The 13,170-nt window shown below is 46.0% G+C and overlaps 1 protein-coding gene across 1 annotated transcript in view; it reads right to left on the reverse strand.

Moving 5' to 3' along the window:
* LOC110498671 (BRISC and BRCA1-A complex member 2) overlaps nucleotides 1–13,170 on the reverse strand; it is a 142,861-nt gene that overhangs the window by 72,535 nt on the left and 57,156 nt on the right. The gene's annotated exons all lie outside the window — the stretch shown is intronic.

The raw sequence follows: 13,170 nt of genomic DNA on the forward strand, positions 1-13,170 counted from the left end.
GCCGGCTAACTTGGCAGAGTGAGCCCACTGAAGAACGGCCAGACGAGTAGGAACGGGAACGAAAAGAAGGTTCCTAGGACAAGCGCGCGGCGACGGAGTTTGAGTGAGTGCTTGCTTTACCTGCCTCTCAATTCCCCAGACAGTCAACCCGACAACACGCCCCTCAGGGAGAATCCCCTCGGGGTCAGTGGAGGCTACTGAAGAACTGAAGAGACGAGACAAAGCATCAGGCTTGGTGTTCTTAGAGCCCGGACGATAAGAAATCACGAACTCGAAACGAGCGAAAAACAGCGCCCAACGCGCCTGACGCGCATTAAGTCGTTTGGCAGAACGGATGTACTCAAGGTTCCTATGGTCAGTCCAAACGACAAAAGGAACGGTCGCCCCCTCCAACCACTGTCGCCATTCGCCTAGGGCTAACCGGATGGCGAGCAGTTCGCGGTTACCCACATCATAGTTACGTTCCGACGGCGACAGGCGATGAGAAAAATACGCGCATGGGTGGACCTTGTCGTCAGAGAGGGAGCGCTGAGAAAGGATGGCTCCCACTCCCACCTCTGACGCGTCAACCTCGACAACGAACTGTCTAGAGACGTCAGGTGTAACAAGGATAGGAGCGGATGTAAAACGATTCTTGAGGAGATCAAAAGCTCCCTGGGCGGAAACGGACCACTTAAAGCACGTCTTGACAGAAGTAAGGGCTGTGAGAGGAGCTGCCACCTGACCGAAATTACGGATGAAACGACGATAGAAGTTCGCGAAGCCGAGAAAGCGCTGCAGCTCGACGCGTGACTTAGGGACGGGCCAATCAATGACAGCTTGGACCTTAGCGGGATCCATCTTAATGCCTTCAGCGGAAATAACAGAACCGAGAAATGTGACGGAGGAGGCATGAAAAGTGCACTTCTCAGCCTTCACAAAAAGACAATTCTCTAAAAGGCGCTGGAGGACACGTCGAACGTGCTGAACATGAATCTGGAGTGACGTTGAAAAAATCAGGATATCGTCAAGGTAAACGAAAACAAAGATGTTCAGCATGTCTCTCAGGACATCATTGACTAATGCCTGAAAGACAGCTGGAGCGTTAGCGAGGCCGAAAGGAAGAACCCGGTATTCAAAGTGCCCTAACGGAGTGTTAAACGCCGTCTTCCACTCGTCCCCCTCCCTGATGCGCACGAGATGGTAAGCGTTACGAAGGTCCAACTTAGTGAAAAACCTGGCTCCCTGCAGGATCTCGAAGGCTGAAGACATAAGAGGAAGCGGATAACGATTCTTCACTGTTATGTCATTCAGCCCTCGATAATCTATGCAGGGGCGCAGAGACCCGTCCTTCTTCTTGACAAAAAAAACCCCCGCTCCGGCGGGAGAGGAGGAGGGGACTATGGTACCGGCGTCAAGAGCTACAGACAAATAATCTTCGAGAGCCTTACGTTCGGGAGCCGACAGAGAGTATAGTCTACCCCGGGGGGGGGTGGTTCCCGGAAGGAGATCAATACTACAATCATACGACCGGTGTGGAGGAAGAGAGGTGGCCCTGGACCGACTGAACACCGTGCGCAGATCGTGATATTCCTCCGGCACCCCTGTCAAATCACCAGGCTCCTCCTGTGAAGAAGAGACAGAGGAAACAGGAGGGATAGCAGACATTAAACATTTCACATGACAAGAGACGTTCCAGGAGAGGATAGAATTACTAGACCAATTAATGGAAGGATTATGACAAACTAGCCAGGGATGGCCCAAAACAACAGGTGTAAAAGGTGAACGAAAAATTAAAAAAGAAATGGTTTCACTATGATTACCAGAAACAGTGAGGGTTAAAGGTAGCGTCTCACGCTGAATCCTGGGGAGAGGACTACCATCCAGGGCGAACAAGGCCGTGGGCTCCTTTAACTGTCTGAGAGGAATGTCATGTTCCCGAGCCCAGGTCTCGTCCATAAAACAGCCCTCCGCCCCAGAGTCTATTAAGGCACTGCAGGAAGCTGACGAACCGGTCCAGCGTAGATGGACCGACAAGGTAGTGCAGGATCTTGAAGGAGAGACAGGAGTAGTAGCGCTCACCAGTAGCCCTCCGCTTACTGACGAGCTCTGGCCTTTTACTGGACATGAAGTGACAAAATGACCAGCGGAACCGCAATAGAGACAGAGGCGGTTGGTGATTCTCCGTTCCCTCTCCTCAGTCGAGATGCGGATACCTCCCAGCTGCATGGGCTCAGCACCCGAGCCGGCAGAGGAAGATGGTAGTGATGCGGAGAGGGAGGCGACGGAGAGCGCGAGCTCCTTTCCACGAGCTCGGTGACGAAGATCAACCCGTCGCTCAATGCGAATAGCGAGTTCAATCAAGGAATCCACGCTGGAAGGAACCTCCCGGGAGAGAATCTCATCCTTTACCTCTGCGCGGAAACCCTCCAGAAGACGAGCGAGCAAGGCCGGCTCGTTCCAGCCACTGGAGACAGCAAGAGTGCGAAACTCAATAGAGTAGTCTGTTATGGATCGATTGCCTTGACATAGGGAAGACAGGGCCCTGGAAGCCTCCTCCCCAAAAACAGATCGATCAAAAACCCGTATCATCTCCTCCTTAAAGTCTTGATACTGGTTAGTACACTCAGCCCTTGCCTCCCAGATTGCCGTGCCCCACTCACGAGCCCGTCCAATAAGGAGAGATATGACGTAGGCGACACGAGCAGTGCTCCTGGAGTAAGTGTTGGGCTGGAGAGAAAACACAATATCACACTGGGTGAGGAACGAGCGGCATTCAGTGGGCTCCCCAGAGTAACACGGCGGGTTATTGATTCTGGGCTCCGGAGATTCGAAAGCCCTGGAAGTGGCCGGTGGATCGAGGCGGAGATGGTGAACCTGTTCTGTGAGGTTGGAGACTTGGGTGGCCAGGGTCTCAACGGCATGTCGAGCAGCAGACAATTCCTGCTTGTGTCTGCCTAGCATCGCTCCCTGGATCTCGACGGCTGAGTGGAGAGGATCCGAAGTCGCTGGGTCCATTCTTGGTCGGATTCTTCTGTTACGGTGCGTGAATGAGGACCCAAAAGCGAATCAACTTAAACAGAGCTTCTTTAATTACCAAACATAGGTAGGCTCAGATGGACCGGCAGATTCCGACAGGACAGGACAAGGTTACAGCAAACATGACGACAGTCTGGTTCAGGCATGAATGACACAAACAAACAAGAATCCGACAAGGACAGGAGCAGAAACAGAGAGAGATATTGGGACCTAATCAGAGGGAAAAAAGGGAACAGGTGGGGAACGGGGTGAATGGGTAGTTAGAGGAGACAAGGGACAGCTGGGGGAAAGCGGGGGAGAAAAGGTAACCTAACACGACCAGCAGAGGGAGACAGGGTGAAGGGAAAGGACAGAGACAAGACAACATGACAGTACATGACACTTCAACTATGACAGACAAAATGAGAGAAATTTTTTTTGTGCAAATTATGGTGGAAAATAAATATTTGGTCAATAACAAAAGTTGTTCTCAATACTTTGTTATATACCCTTTGTTGGCAATGACAGAGGTCAAACGTTGTCTGTAAGTCTTCACAAGGTTTTCACACACTGTTGCTGGTATTTTGGCCCATTCCTCCATGCAGATATCCTCTAGAGCAGTGATGTTTTGTGGCTGTTGCTGGGCAATACGGACTTTTAACTCCCTCCAAAGATTTTCTATGGGGTTGAGATCTAGAGACTGGCTAGGCCACTCCAGGACCTTGAAATGCTTCTTACGAAGCCACTCCTTCGTTGCCCGGGCGGTGTGTTTGGGATCATTGTCATGCTGAAAGACCCAGCCACGTTTCATCTTCAATGCCCTTGCTGATGGATGGAGGTTTTCACTCAAAATCTCACGATACATGGCCCCATTTATTCTTTCCTTTACACGGATCAGTCGTCCTGGTCCCTTTGCAGAAAAACAGCCTCGAAAGCATGATGTTTCCACCCCCATGCTTCACAGTAGGTATGGTGTTCTTTGGATGCAACTCAGCATTCTTTGTCCTCCAAACACGACGAGTTGAGTTTTTACCCAAAAATTATATTTTGGTTTCATCTGACCATATGACATTCTCCCAATCTTCTTCTGGAACATCCAAATGCTCTCTAGCAAACTTCAGACGGGCCTGGACATGTACTGGCTTAAGCAAGGGGACACGTCTGGCACTGCAGGATTTGAGTCCCTGGCGGCGTAGTGTGTTACTGATGGGTAGGCTTTGTTACTTTGGTCCCAGCTCTCTGCAGGTCATTCACTAGGTCCCTCGGTGTGGTTCTGGGATTTTTGCTCACCGTTCTTGTGATCGTTTTGACCCCATAGGGTGAGATCTTGCGTGGAGCCCCAGATCGAGGGAGATTATCAGTGGTCTTGTATGTCTTCCATTTCCTAATAATTGCTCCCACTCTTTGATTTCTTCAAACCAAGCTGCTTACCTATTGCAGATTCAGTCTTCCCAGCCTGGTGCAGGTCTACAATTTTGTTTCTGGTGTCCTTTGACAGCTCTTTGGTCTTGGCCATAGTGGAGTTTGGAGTGTGACTGTTTGAGGTTGTGGACAGGTGTCTTTTATACTGATAACAAGTTCAAACAGGTGCCATTAATACAGGTAACGAGTGGAGGACAGAGGAGCCTCTTAAAGAAGAAGTTACAGGTCTGTGAGAGCCAGAAATCTTGCTTGTTTGTAGGTGACCAAATACTTATTTTCCACCATAATTTGCAAATTAATTAATAAAAAATCCTACAATGTGATTTTCTGGATATTTTTTTCTCATTTCGTCTGTCATAGTTGCAGTGTGCCTACAGGCCTCTCTCATCTTTTTAAGTGGGAGAACTTGCACAATTGGTGGTTGACTAAATACTTTTTTTGCCCCACTGTATATAAGTCAATAAAAAAACATGTGCCATTTAAGATTAATTTACTGAAGCCGTAATATCAACTGCTTATATAAGTTTGCGTAATTTCTGGTCACAACTTGTAAACTTGTTTACATGCTGCTATGCCTTTTGTTGCTCACCTTACTTTGCTACCTGTAAAGTTGTTACGGTTTGTACTTTTTAATTACCGTTTTATATTTGTATTTCCCCCCCCCCCCCCCCCTCGCTCGACTTTTTTCATCCCGTACGCTTTTTCTGAACGTGGTTCGTCAGGACCTCCACCAGCCGAAGCTAAGAACTAACATTCACAATATGCCTTCAATACGCTGTACTCATAATATACAGGAGAACGATCGCCTTATGGCGAGGATAGCTGTGCTGCAAGCCCAGCTTCAGACGCAATCGTTAAGCAAGGGTAATTTAAGTGAAGGAAAGGATGAAACAGCGTCTGTGCCACCAATAAGTACAGATAGTAGTATAAATCCCCTCACACAAACCCCGCAGCCGGACAATTTTCTCATGGCTTCTGGAGGGAAATGCTGTAGGAATGTTCCACCGGTGTCGCTCAGTGTTTATTGGCTTATTTCACTGTAGAGCCTCTAGTCCTGCTCACTATACCTTATCCAACCTATTAGTTCCACCACCCACACATGCAATGACATCCTGGTTTCAATGATGTTTCTAGAGACAATATCTCTCTCTTCATCACTCAATACCTAGGTTTACCTCCACTGTATTCACATCCTACCAGACCTTCGTCTGTACATTATACCTTGAAGCTATTTTATCACCTCCTTTTACTCTCTGTTCCAGACGTTCTAGACGACCAATTCTTATTCTTATTGCTTTTAGCCGTACCCTTATCCTACTCCTCCTCTGTTCCTCTGGCGATGGAGAGGTGTATCCAGGCCCTGCAGTACCTAGCTCCACTCCTATTCCCCAGGCGCTCTCTTTTGATGATTTCTGTAACCGTAATAGCCTTGGTTTCATGCATGTTAACATTAGAAGCCTCCTCCCTAAGTTTGTTCTATTCACTGCTTTAGCACACTCTGCCAACCCGGATGTTCTAGCTGTGTCTGAATCCTGGCTTAGAAAGACCACCAAAAATTCTGACATTTTAATCCCAAACTACAACATTTTCAGACAAGATAGAACTGTCAAAGGGGGCGGTGTTGTAATCTACTGCAAAGATAGCCTGCAGAGTTCTGTCCTACTATCCAGGTCTGTACCCAAACAATTTGAACTTCTACTTTTAAAAATCCACCTCTCTAAAAACAAGTCTCTCACCGTTGCCGCCTGCTATAGACCACCCTCTGCCCCCAGCTGTGCTCTGGACACCATATGTGAACTGATTGCCCCCCATCTATCTACAGAGCTCGTGCTGCTAGGCGACCTAAACTGTGATATGCTTAACAACCCAGCCATCCTACAATCTAAGCTTGATGCCCTCAATCTCACACAAATTATCAATGAACCTACCAGGAACCTCCCCAAAGCCTTAAACACGGGCACCCTCATAGATATCATCCTAACCAACTTGCCCTCTAAATACACCTCTGCTGTCTTCAACCAAGATCCTAGTGATCACTGCCTCATTGCCTGCATCCGTAATGGGTCAGCTGTCAAACGACCTCCACTCATCACTGTCAAACGCTCCCTGAAACACTTCAGCGAGCAGGCCTTTCTAATCGACCTGGCCGGGGTATCCTGGAAGGATATTGATCTCATCCCGTCAGTAGAGGATGCCTGGTAATTTTTTTAAATGCCTTCCTCACCATATTAAATAAGCATGCCCCATTCAAGAAATTTAGAACCAGGAACAGATATAGCCCTTGGTTCTCTCCAGACCTGACTGCCCTTAACCAACACAAAAACATCCTATGGCGTTCTGCATTAGCATCGAACAGCCCCTGTGATATGCAACCTTTCAGGGAAGCTAGAAACCAATATACACAGGCAGTTAGAAAAGCCAAGGCTAGCTTTTTCAAGCAGAAATTTGCTTCCTGCAACACTAACTCAAAAAAGTTCTGGGACACTGTAAAGTCCATGGAGAATAAGAACACCTCCTCCCAGCTGCCCACTGCACTGAAGATAGGAAACACTGTCACCACTGATAAATACACCATAATTGAGAATTTCAATAAGCATTTTTCTACGGCTGGCCATGCTTTCCACCTGGCTACTCCTACCCTGGTCAAAAGCACTGCATCCCCCACAGCAACTCGCCCAAGCCTTCCCCATTTCACTATCTCCCAAATCCGTTCAGCTGATGTTCTGAAAGAGCTGCAAAATCTGGACCCCTACAAATCAGCCGGGCTAGACAATCTGGACCCTTTCTTTCTAAAATTATCTGTCGAAATTGGTTTCCCAAATGATTGCCTCGCCTGGTTCACCAAATACTTCTCTGATAGAGTTCAGTGTGTCAAGTCTGCTGTCCGGACCTCTGGCAGTCTCTATGGGGGTGCCACAGGGTTCAATTCTTGGACCGACTCTCTTCTCTGTATACATCAATGAGGTCGCTCTTGCTGCTGGTGAGTCTCTGATCCACCTCTACGCAGACGACACCATTCTGTATACTTCTGGCCCTTCTTTGGACACTGTGTTAACAACCCTCCAGGCAAGCTTCAATGCCATACGACTTTCCTTCCGTGGCCTCCAATTGCTCTTATATACAAGTAAAACTAAATGCATGCTCTTTAACCGATCGCTACCTGCACCTCACTACACATCACTACTCTGGACGGCTCTGACTTAGAATACGTGGAAAACTACAAATACTTAGGTGTCTGGTTAGACTGTAAACTCTCCTTCCAGACCCATGTCAAACATCTCCAATCCAAAGTTAAATCTAGATTTGGCTTCCTATTTCGCAAAGCATCCTTCACTCATGCTGCCAAACATACCCTTGTAAAACTGACCATCCTACCAATCCTCGACTTCGGCGATGTCATTTACAAAATAGCCTCCAATACCCTACTCAACAAATTGGATGCAGTCTATCACAGTGCAATCCGTTTTGTCACCAAAGCCCCATATACTACCCACCACTGTGACCTGTACGCTCTCATTGGCTGGCCCTCGCTTCATACTTGTCGCCAAACCCACTGGCTCCATGTCATCTACAAGACCCTGCTAGGTAAAGTCCCCCCTTATCTCAGCTCGCTGGTCACCATAGCATCTCCCACCTGTAGCACACGCTCCAGCAGGTATATCTCTCTAGTCACCCCCAAAACCAGTTCTTTCTTTGGCCGCCTCCCCTTCCAGTTCTCTGCTGCCAATGACTGGAACGAACTCCAAAAATCTCTGAAACTGGAAACACTTATCTCCCTCACTAGCTTTAAGCACCAACTGTCAGAGCAGCTCACAGATTACTGCACCTGTACATAGCCCACCTATAATTTAGCCCAAACAATTACCTCTTTCCCTACTGTTTTTTATTTATTTATTTTGCTCCTTTGCACTCCATTATTTTTATTTCTACTTTGCACATTCTTCCACTGCAAATCTACCATTCCAGTGTTTTACTTGCTATATTGTATTTACTTTGCCACCATGGCCTTTTTTTGCCATAAACTTGTTTATACTGTATTATTGACTGTATGTTTGTTTTACTCCATGTGTAACTCTGTGTCATTGTATGTGTCGAACTGCTTTGCTTTATCTTGGCCAGGTCGCAATTGTAAATGAGAACTTGTTCTCAACTTGCCTACCTGGTTAAATAAAGGTGAAATATATATATATATATTTTTTTAATTCAGCCGACAAACTTTCAAACAGTCCTCCCCATTAATTAATTAAGTAGCAGGTCGGAGTCAGAGGCCGAGCCTTCTCTGATCTTCTCCTCCTCCCGTTACAGGGTCAGAGACGCCGAAGCCTCCCACCATTAGCTCTGACAAATTGAAAACCCTAGTCATTGGCGACCACAATACCCGCAGTACTAGACTTTAAAAGAATCATCCAGCGATCATACAATGTTAACCAGGGGGCAGGGCTACCTACGTTAAGGCTAATCTGAAGATGGTGTTGCGAAGAGAGTATAGGGATATTGTTATCCACGTCGGCACCAACGATGTTAGGATGAAACAGTCAGAGGACAAAAGATACAATTTGTAGATAATTGGCTCTCTTTCTGGGACTCACCTACAAACAGGACCAAGCCTGGCCTGTTGAGGAGTGACAGACTCCATCCTTTCTGGAAGGGTACTCTCATCTTATCTACGAACATAGACAGGGTTCTACCTCCCCTAGCTCCACAATGAGATAGGGTGCAGGCCAGGCTTAGTGGAGTCTGCCACTAGCACAGTCAGTGTAGTCAGCTCAGCTATCCCCATTGATACCATGTCTGTGCCTCGATCTAGGTATTCGCCTTAGCAATCTCACTGGAATAAAGACCTCCTCCATTCCTGTCATTATTGAGATTGTGATATCTCCCATCTCAAATTTGGGCTACTTAATATTAGATCCCTCACTTCCAAGGCAGTTACAGTCAATGAACTAATCACTGATCATAATCTTGATGTGATTGGCCCGGCTGAAACATTGCTTAAGCATGATGAATCTACTGTGTTAAATGAGGCCTCGCCTCCTGGCTACAATAGTGACCATATCCCCCGCGCATCCCGCAAAGGCGGAGGTGTCGCTAACATTTACAATAGAACATTTCAATTTACAAAAAAAAAGACTGCGTTTTCGTCTTTTGAGCTTCTAGTCATGAAATCTATGCAGTCTACACAATCACTTTTTATAACTACTGTTTACAGGCCTCCTGGGCCATATACATATTCGTCATTGAGTTCCCTGAATTCCTATCGGACCTTGTAGTCATGGCAGATAATGTTCAACATTTAGGTGACTTTAATATTCACATGAAAAAGTCCACAGACCCACTCCAAAAGGCTTTCGGATCCATCATCGACATCGGGTTTTGTCCAACAAGGACGTCAGAGTACAAAAATCAGCTAACCACCGAACTGAGGAACTCAATTTAACCTTGCGTAATACCCTAGAGATGCAGTCACACCCCTAAAAACCATTTGTCATAAGAAACTAGCTCACTGCTATACAGAAAATACCTGAGCTCTGAAGCAAGCTTCCAGAAAATTGGAACGGAAATAGCTCAACACCAAACTGGAAGTCTTCCGACTAGCTTGGAAAGACAGTACCGTGCAATATCGAAGAGCCCTCATTGCTGCTCGATTATCTGATTTTTCCAACTTAATTGAGGAAAATAAGAACAATCCAAAATATATTTTTTATACTGTTGCAAAGCTAACTAAAAAACAGCATTTCCCCAAGAGAGGATAGCTTTCGCTTCAGCAGTGATAAATTCCTAAACTTCTTTGACGAAAAGATCATGATCATTATCAAGCAAATTGCAAATTACGGACTCTTCTTTAAATCTGCGTATTCCTCGAAAGCTCAGTTGTCCTGAGTCTGCACAACTCTGCCAGGACCGCGGATCAAGGGAGACTTTTTAATACTTTATCTCTTGACACATTGATGAAAATAATTATGGCCTCTAAACCTTCAAGCTGCATAGTGGACCCCATTCCAACTAAACTACTGAAAGAGATGCTTCCTGTGCTTTGCCCTCTTATGTTGAACATAATAAACGGTTCTCTATCGACCAGATGTGTACCAAACTCACTAAAAGTGGCAAAAATAAAGCATCTCTTGAAAAAGCCAAACCTTGACCCAGAAAATATAAAAAATGAATTGGCCTATATTGAATCTCCCATTCCTCTCAAAAATTGTAGAAAAAGCTGTTGCGCTGCCTTCCTGAAGACAAACAATGTATATGAGAAATGCTTCAGTCTGGTTTTAGACCCCATCATAGGACTGAGACTGCACTTGTGAAGGTGGTAACCTTTTAATGGCGTCAGACCAAAGCTCTGCATCTGTCCTCATGCTCCTAGACCTTAGTGCTGCTTTTACTATAGATCACCACATTCTTTTGGAGAGATTGGAAACCCTAATTGGACTACACGGACAAGTTCTTGCCTGGTTTAGCTCTTATGTGTCGGAAAGATATCAGTTTGTCTCTGTAGATGGTTTGTTCTCTGTAAATTGTAAATTTGTAAATTTCGGTGTTTCTCAAGGCTATTGTTTCCACTATATATTTTAACTCTTGGTAATGTCATTCGGAAACATAATGTTAACTTTTCACTGCTTTGCGGACGACATACATTTCGATGAAACATGGTGAAGCCCCAAAATTGCCCTCCCTGGAAGCCTGTGTTTCAGACATTAGGAAGTGGATAGCGGCAAATGTTCTACTTTTAAACTCTGACAAAACAGAGATGCTAGTTCTAGGTCCCAGGAAACAAAGAGATCTGACAATTAATCTTGATGGTTGTACAGTCGTCTCAGATAAAACTGAAGGACCTCGGTGTTACTCTGGACCCTGATCTCTCATTAGACAAACATATCAAGACTGTTTCAAGGACAGCTTTTTTTCCATCTACGTAACATTGCAAAAATCTGAAACTTTCTGTCCAAAAATGATGCAGACAAATTAATTCATCCTTTTGTCACTTCTAGGTTAGACTACTGCATTGCTCTACTTTCCAGCTACCCGGATAAAGCACTAAATAAACTTCAGTTAGTGCTAAACACGGCTGCTAGAATCTTGACTAGAACCCCAAAATTTGATCATATTACTCCAGTGCTAGCCTCTCTACACTGGCTTCCTGTTAAGGCTAGGGCTGATTTCAAGGTTTTACTGCTAACCTACAAAGCATTTCATAGGCTTGTTCCTACCTATCTTTCCGAAATGGTCCTGCCGTACATAGCTACACAAACACTACGGTCATAAGACGCAGGCCTCCTGTCCCTAGAATTTCAAAGCAAACAGCTGGAGGCAGGACATTCTCCTATAGAGCTCAATTTTTATGAAGTGGTCTCGACCTTTAAGTCTTTAATGACGATTAATCTCTTCAGTAGGACCTATGATTGAGTGTAGTCAGGCTCAGGAGTGTGAAGGTGAACGGAAAGGCACTGGAGCAACAAACCGCCATTGCTGTCTCTGCTGGCCAGTTCCTCTCTCCACTGGGATTCTCTGCCTCAAACCCTTTTACAGGGGCTGAGTCACTGGCTTACTGGTGCTCTTCCATGACATCCCTAGGAGGGGTGTGTCACTTGAGTGGGTTGAGTCACTGACGTGATCTTCCTGTCCGGATTGGTGCCCTCCCTTGGGTTTGTGATGTGGGGGAGATCTTTGTGGGCTATACTTGGCCTTGTCTCAGGATAATAAGTTGATGGTTGAAGATATGGTGGTGTGGGGGCTGTGCTTTGGCAAAGTGGGTGGGGTTTATCCTGCCTGTTTGGTCCTGTCCGGGGTATCGTCAGACAGGGCACAGTGTCTCCTGACCCATCGTGTCTCAGCCTCCAGTATTTATGCTGTAGTAGTTTGTGTCCGGGGGCAAGATTCAGTCTGTTATATCTGGACTATTCCTCTTGTCTTATCCCGTGTCCTGTGTGAATTTAAGATATTACAGCTCTCTCTAATTCTCTTTCTCTCTCTCGGAGGACCTGAGCCCTTGGACCATGCCTCATGACTCCTTGCTGTCTCCAGTCCACCCTGCACAGCCAGAAGAAGTCTGGCCACCCCTCATAGCCTGGTTCCTCTCCAGATTTCTTCCTAGGTTCCAGCCTTTCTAGGGAGCTTTTCCTAGCCCCCGTGCCTCTACACCTGCATTGCTTGCTGTTTGGGGTTTTAGGCTGGGTTTCTGTACAGCACTTTTTGACATCAGCTGATGTAAGAAGGGCTATATAAATACATTTGATTGAAATTTGATTATATTATATCATGGAACACAATCTTCAAAAAGGCTGTAACGTCAGCAGTGGCACTACTTTCTAGAAGCCTTATGTTAGGAATCAAAAGGACAATGTAAAGGTAGGTTAGGTAATTAAATATGAACTCAAATCTAATTGCTCCATACTGTATATATTCAGTCAATAAAAAACAAGTGCCTTTTGAGAATCAATCATGAATCCGTGTCTGCTCTGGCGGGGTCACAGCGTCGCTTTGCAGTAGCAAAAGATGTGATGTGAGATTGCTGCTGCTTGTCCCCCTTTGATAATGTATTTGTACTTGATAAGCATATGATTTTCATGGAGCTAGTTGTGCTTTGATAGGGCAGCTTGATATTGCATAGTTTGCATTGTACATGAGTTTCATCAGTTGGATCAAAATACTTCCAAACTTCGCTGTGTTTGGCCGCCATGCTGATAGTGCCCACTTCCTGCTATGTGCCTGAAACAGCCCCACCTCAGCCAATCAGAAGCGCTTGCCAAAAAA

Source organism: Oncorhynchus mykiss, chromosome 19, assembly GCF_013265735.2.
Source record: "Oncorhynchus mykiss isolate Arlee chromosome 19, USDA_OmykA_1.1, whole genome shotgun sequence".
Lineage (NCBI taxonomy): Eukaryota > Metazoa > Chordata > Actinopteri > Salmoniformes > Salmonidae > Oncorhynchus > Oncorhynchus mykiss.